Source organism: Clinocottus analis, unplaced genomic scaffold, assembly GCF_023055335.1.
Source record: "Clinocottus analis isolate CAN_PGR_092001 unplaced genomic scaffold, fCliAna1.0.p SCAF_5, whole genome shotgun sequence".
Classification (NCBI taxonomy): Eukaryota; Metazoa; Chordata; class Actinopteri; order Perciformes; family Cottidae; genus Clinocottus; species Clinocottus analis.
Genome location: NW_027176207.1, coordinates 11,640,251 through 11,646,615, shown reverse-complemented (window position 1 = coordinate 11,646,615; position 6,365 = coordinate 11,640,251). Strand labels below are relative to the sequence as shown.

The 6,365-nt window shown below is 41.9% G+C and overlaps 1 protein-coding gene across 1 annotated transcript in view; it reads left to right on the top strand.

The window, feature by feature from the left end:
• Nucleotides 1-973: 973 nt before the first annotated feature.
• The window catches only part of dchs1b (dachsous cadherin-related 1b), a 78,553-nt gene continuing 73,161 nt past the window's right edge, over nucleotides 974-6,365 (top strand). The window contains exon 1 of the mRNA XM_068600851.1: nucleotides 974-1,465. The gene's annotated coding sequence lies outside the window, so the exon portion shown is untranslated. The remainder of the gene's footprint in view (nucleotides 1,466-6,365) is intronic.

Here is a 6,365-nt window from a genome sequence, read left to right as displayed (position 1 = left end):
TTGACCTAAAATCTGGGGTGATGAATGACTACCATCTTGCTGACGCTAGCAGTCAAACGGGTGTGTGTGTCTGAACCTCAACGCAGCCTGCTCTGCTGCTTCGAACGATAAGGCTACTCCAATATATATATGTATTTAATAAAAGTTTCCAATACATTTAATAAACTATTTGTGATTATACAGGCATGTTTTATAACATGTACTGGTGATACACTCTTGAATAAACAGTGCAATTCATCTTACATGATTATGGCCATGTTCACACAGATTTCATGAAACAGTATACCATGTGATTTGCTTTTTTTTAGCCGCTTACTTAAACTTGAAATTTGAATCTTTTACGTAGAGATCTGTATAAATCCATAAGAATTAAAAAAAGTATTTAAAAAAAAGTATAAGCCTCCCATCCAAAATGCAGGCTATCATTAGATTATTTTATTATGATTCTTCAGTAGTGTGTGGTGGGTTGCCACATCTTGTTAGACAGCAGCACTGTTGCTGCCCTTAGCTGCTGGATCAGCCTACATGTTCTTCATTGAGACAATTGGACTGTTCTTTGGGACATTTTTTGAGAGGTTTTGAAACGTGTGTGGTATCCTTTTAAATGACATCCTATTATGATGTCCCCAAGAAGAAAGACATATAAACAACTATGTTAATGACTCATTTCCAGTCACAATGTGCGAGGTAAACTCCTCTTTTGATGGGGAACGGGGCTCTTTTGTTTCAAAGACTACTTCCACTGAGCGGAGCTGGGGGGCACCAAAGGCTGCTCTCCAATCTCCTCTCTCCACTGTGCTCTACAGCCTCCCTCTCCTCTGTCCTCCCTTTTGTGTAGCTCCCCGAATAAATTAGCAACCCCAGTCGGTAATGGGAGGAGGAGAGTAGGGGGGCTGGGCCTTGTGGCGGAGGAGTTGGCTTTCAGTCGGTGAGGTGCACGGTGCCCTGAAGCGGCTCCGTTTTAGCGCATACACACACACGCGCGCGCGCGCGTACACACACACACAAGCACAGTGTCTGACTGACTGGATGCTGAGAGAGAGAAAACGAGGAGAGAAACGTTTAAGATCAACGAGAGAAAGGAGCATTGCAGGGCCACAGACGACTCCTTTCTTCTGCAGACGGCAAGGAAGCCGTAGAGCTCTGCAGCTGATCCAAACGCGCTCACCTGACACGGGGACGGAGACGGAGAAAAGACCCTTCACTGGAGGAGTACGCCACCCCACCGCTCTACCAGATTAGAACATCTGTGGAATTGCCTCAACTGTCATTTTTTTGTGGATATACAAAAAAAAAAAGAAGGAAAAAAAAGCCCGGTCCAGCTGGCCAGCACGGCTCCATTCAAGATTTTGTCCTGAAGGATTGTCTGTCGTTGAGGGGCAATTGGAGACTGTTTGCATACTAATCAGTTTTGGAGGGGATATCCACAGCGTACATCCAGAGCTGCAGAGTGGGTCAGATGAATGTAAGTGACAGCTCCTTTATTCTCATCCTCTCCGTTCACTAATGCATCTGATCAGTAAGGGACGGAGGTAGGGACATTAGCTCTTCTGGCTTCTGGTTCTCCGTATAAAGGGGTGCACCCTGCATCTGCACCTTGCATGGCTGAGCTGGTAGCTGGTCCCGGCTGTGCTGAGATACGGGGAGACCATGCTACAGGGGCGACAATAGTAGGCTATTATACGAGACCACTGGGTCATAGTGATGCAGCTGCTTCATATTGATTATTGATTTCCATCCACAGCTAAACTATAAACAGCCAGGTTTGGACCTGGGTTGGAACCCCTTCCAAAAATATGCTAAACATGAAAGGGAGGTTAGTCTAGTAGGCCAGCTTCTTATGTCTTATGGGACTATTTGATAATAGTAAGTCAGTGGTTTCCTCCTCATGGTTTTCAGCTTAGAGAAAATACATTTTGTTTTGGAGGGAGTACCGAACCACTTAAAGGGAAACACCATAAAGAGCACAAAGTGGGCCAGCACATTTTGGACTATTTCCTGTGGAGAACAACTGATGTGACAGTGAAGAGATTTAAGAAGACTGAGAGGCGTCACGAGTGGAGAGAATTTGAAGTAGCCTCCTGTTCCATTAGCTGCAGCATGGTGTGGTTCCCACTTTCTTTTGGTGTGATTATGGAAACAGAACCATAAAAACGCAGAGGGACTATCACAGTATAACACCTTAAATAAAGACCAAGTCCAAGGGGATGTCAAGTTTTAATATCTAGCAAATATATTCAGACATAATTTCAGTTTTTTAAACATTAAGTGTATTTATAGCAGCAAGTTCTGTCTATATATGTTTACATGGCCAAAAGCTAAAAATGGGAACCCTGGGGCATATTTAAGTTCCCAACCACAATAGTTATTCCAGTCATATCTGGTGTCTGCTGGCATCCGCAGCTCCTGGTTTTCAGCTGTAAGGAGGGATACAGATCTTTGCATTATTACACTATCCACTTACATGGTCTCATGTGCTCCAGCTCGGCAGCATACTGGCCTCAACCTCTGGTCTACACACGACCAGTAACAGTTTTGTTTCTTGCAGAGCGACGAGGCGTGCAGCAAGACATTTTCTAACAGGAACCATATGAATCTTTTGTTGGTGCGGCTGCATCGGGTAGAGCTTACTGTATGTTTGTGCAAATAAGCTGCTTAGAGGAGCTCATATACAGGAGCAAACACTTACAAAAGTGTCAATTAAGCAGATAATGAAGATTTTTAGAGAATAAAATTAAGGATGTCAAATTTGGGCCTAGACGATCATTTAATGTCATCTTTGGGTGGTATCTGAGGTGTTTACTTAAAGCCCTAAACATCCCCGTGAAATATGTTTTTAATCCATCCTTTTATTTATCCTCAATTAATTTACAAAAACAGCTGTACACATGTATGTTACTCCCATTACTTCCTGTCTCTCTCACACGGTCTACAACAAGTAAAGCGAGTCAAAGCAGAGAGGTCTACTCATTCAGTTAAGTGTCAAGTCCTTCAGTAGAGCTTATCAGCAAAGTAAACAGTCAGCTGTTTACCTTGCACTTTAGGTTGTTCTGTTCAGCTGGATGGATGAGGATGGTACTAACTCCGCCAGGGTCGGGGGATTCTCATCAGGGGTGTGTTCAGAATACGTGCCCTCCAGAGACAACAGCATCTGCTGGAAGACTTTATATTACATTTTGGGGGGGAGGTGACTGAAGAGCAACCGCAACCCTCCAACCCCCATTCCTTTCATTGTATATGGGATTATTTTGGGGGGCATGTTGGCAGCAATGTGACATTTAACTTGGCTTGTTTTTTGCATCTTATTTTACTACTTGTAATCATGTTGACATACACGCTAATACTGATAAATCTCTGTTCAAATCAAAGTTGCCTTTTCTCAAGTTTAAATATAATACCACCCCCCGCAGCCTTTAGGTTTTTTTCATGTTTACTCTAATGGAATTACTGTAAGGAATGTCCAAGTTGAGGCTTTATTCTTCTGCAAATCTCAAGTAATCTCCAGAGTTTAAAGTAAACTCTGGAGATATACAGCGTAATCAAACTGCTCATTCGCCACCCACATCGACACGGAAACCTGCTTGTACCCGCATAAGAAAAAGTCATCTTTTTGAGTCAAGTTTCATTATGCGCATGGTTCAATATACTATGATTCTTAGCCCTGAAGTGTGAAGTGTTAATTAAGAATACAAAGTCACCACACGAACCATATTGCAGAGAAAACTGTAGAGAGTGAAGGGTTTTGTGTAAGATCTGTTTCAGCTCATCAACTGTGCTGCCAGCACAGAAAGAGAGTGAGGGGAAAAAACTGAAAGCATCTTCCCACCCAAATGTTGCAGCTCAAATCAAAATCTGTCTAATTGTTTTCCAGAACGGTTTTGTTTCCCTGGTTTTGTTTTCTGCGCATGGGAAATCTGAGTACAAATATGTGAAAATGACTCTGAGGGTCTGTGTCGGTGTCTTTATTTACATCTCAGACCCCCGCTTTTAGACATAACATGAACTAAAGACTCAATTTTGAGGGGATTTCATGTAATTTATGTTTCTTAGGCAGCATTTGAACTTTAACCAGTGTTTAGCTGCAGTACTGCGGTAGGATCTTCGGTTTCCTTGAAAGCCACTTCTGATTGCATCTGCCATCCACAGCAGAGCCAGGCAGTTATTAATAGCTTTAGTAGTAGAGTCATAAAATAAGATTCCCATTGATAAGGAATTCGCTTTGCTGATTGTTCCACATTTCATTAACTTTACCCTCTGGGTCTATTGGTTGCCATAGCAGCTACAATCGCCAAGTCTGCCATCTTGCTGTGATTAAAATCGAGAAATTGAATTAAACTATTGTACAATTTGAGCTGTGTGTGTGCTTACATGCAGAGCAAGTGGTTCCCAAATTCACATTAGAATTAAAATAGAGCTGTATCAAGCCGGTTATAATGAGCTTTCCTTTAACTGTATCGATGCCGTCGTGGAATTCCTTCGGTGCGTATCTAAGATTGAACAAAGCATCAGGCGGTAATTTCATAATTTACTTTAAGCCACCCAGTTCGTCAGCAATTACCTTCCTTGCTTGTTTAATTCCTAATGTTGCTGCTGTAACTTTGGGAGATTATGTTTGAATTATGAAGTACCAGGTAATATTTTACAATGTGTGATCATAGAAACGTGTTTGTAATAAACACACAATCGTATTATGTCATCTTGTAACTTGACTTGAGGCTTATCTTCTTACAGTGTACTGTAGTCTTTCCACTGGGGAAATACAGATCTTACAGTATGAAGACCCATCTATCTGCGCCTCTGGAGAAGATATTACTGTATCACTGCCTCAACCAATCAAAGGAAGTGACTGGACTCTCCCCTCAGACGCAGAATGATTGACTAGCTGGAGTTTTTAGATGGTGCAGTTCCAGTTTTGTTTGTTCTGAGGCCCAGTCATGAAGTAACAGACATTATTCATGTTCGGCAGGTGAAAGGGAAGGACTTCAGACACTCGCAAAAAAAAAAAAAAAAATCTTTACAGTGCACAGCAGTAGATGCTGTCTGCAAGGCTATGGGAAGACTGCTTTTGGACTAATTCCACTGTCCTTCCAAAATACCAAGTTTCAAACCTCTCAACTTCCTACATTATAATCTTCAAATTTGACAAAACTGGCGAGCGTAGCAAGACCAGGCCTTTAGATTCAGATCTGGGAAAATGACTGCTGGAAATGAGTTGTTATATTCCTGGAGGAAGCTGCAGATGGAAGTCCTCTGCTTGGTGTTGTCTCGAGTTTCCCCGTCCTGCACGTCTCTGCCGTGGGTTGGAACAGTGACACTGGCTCCACGGGGCCAAAGTGTGGCTCGATCGTTTGAATTCTGCGTTTCTCGTACTTGCAGTTGATGGATGGAAGAAGTGAGTTTGCTTCTGTATGAATGTACGCACGTGAGCAAGTGTGTGACCTTTGGATAGACCTGTGTGTGGGGTTCAACAAAGTGCTATATTCATGTTCAATTCAATTTATTTTGTGTAACCCAAAATCACAAATCTACAAGTTTTTCTCAGAGTGTTTTACAATCTGTACATTACAATATCCTCCACATTCAATGCATATGAAATAAATTATATAATAATTCATACAATCAGAGAAGTAGGCGTGATGAAAAATAATCCAGATAAAACCACAATCCATGTAAACTTGTGAGGTGAGAAAGCACAAAGACTCTAGTGAAGAAGCAAAGTTCGTAATTTGCATTAATGGTGCATACATTCATACAGGAGGAAATAACATCAGTCAAGCTCTCAATTACTTTTTTGACTTACAGATGACTTACAGATCTCTTTATCGATTCTTCCCCACTGAGGGAACGACTAATGCAAGTGTGTGCCGTATATGCACACATGTTTCTGAATGAAGTGATGTATTCATTTCATTAAACACATGAATGCGGGAATTGCTCTGAGCAAAGATGAATGAAATGTGGTAACTGCTGCCCATCTGGGTTTATGATGGATGAGAAGTGTCTAAGCTCTGAGGCAAGAACAGAGAGCGGTAGAGAGAGCCGGTCTGTGTCGAGTCTCATGTGTTTTTAATGAAGTAAGTGAGATGATCTGAGCTTCTGGTACATCAAACATTTGCACCAAGCAGAGTACTGCATGTAGGGCACACAGCTCAGGTAGTGAACGTGTTATACAAGTTCAGGGATTCAGAAACTTGATTTTTGTGAGGAGAGTGAGACAAAAGGAGGCAATAGACAAAGTTGTTTGGAGAAGAAATACTTTAGGAAGATCAAAAATGTTATTCTGTGTTGGTTGTCATTGATTCAGAACGACAGAGAGAGAGAGAGAGAGAGAGAGAGAGAGAGAGAGAGAGAGAGAGAGAGAGAGA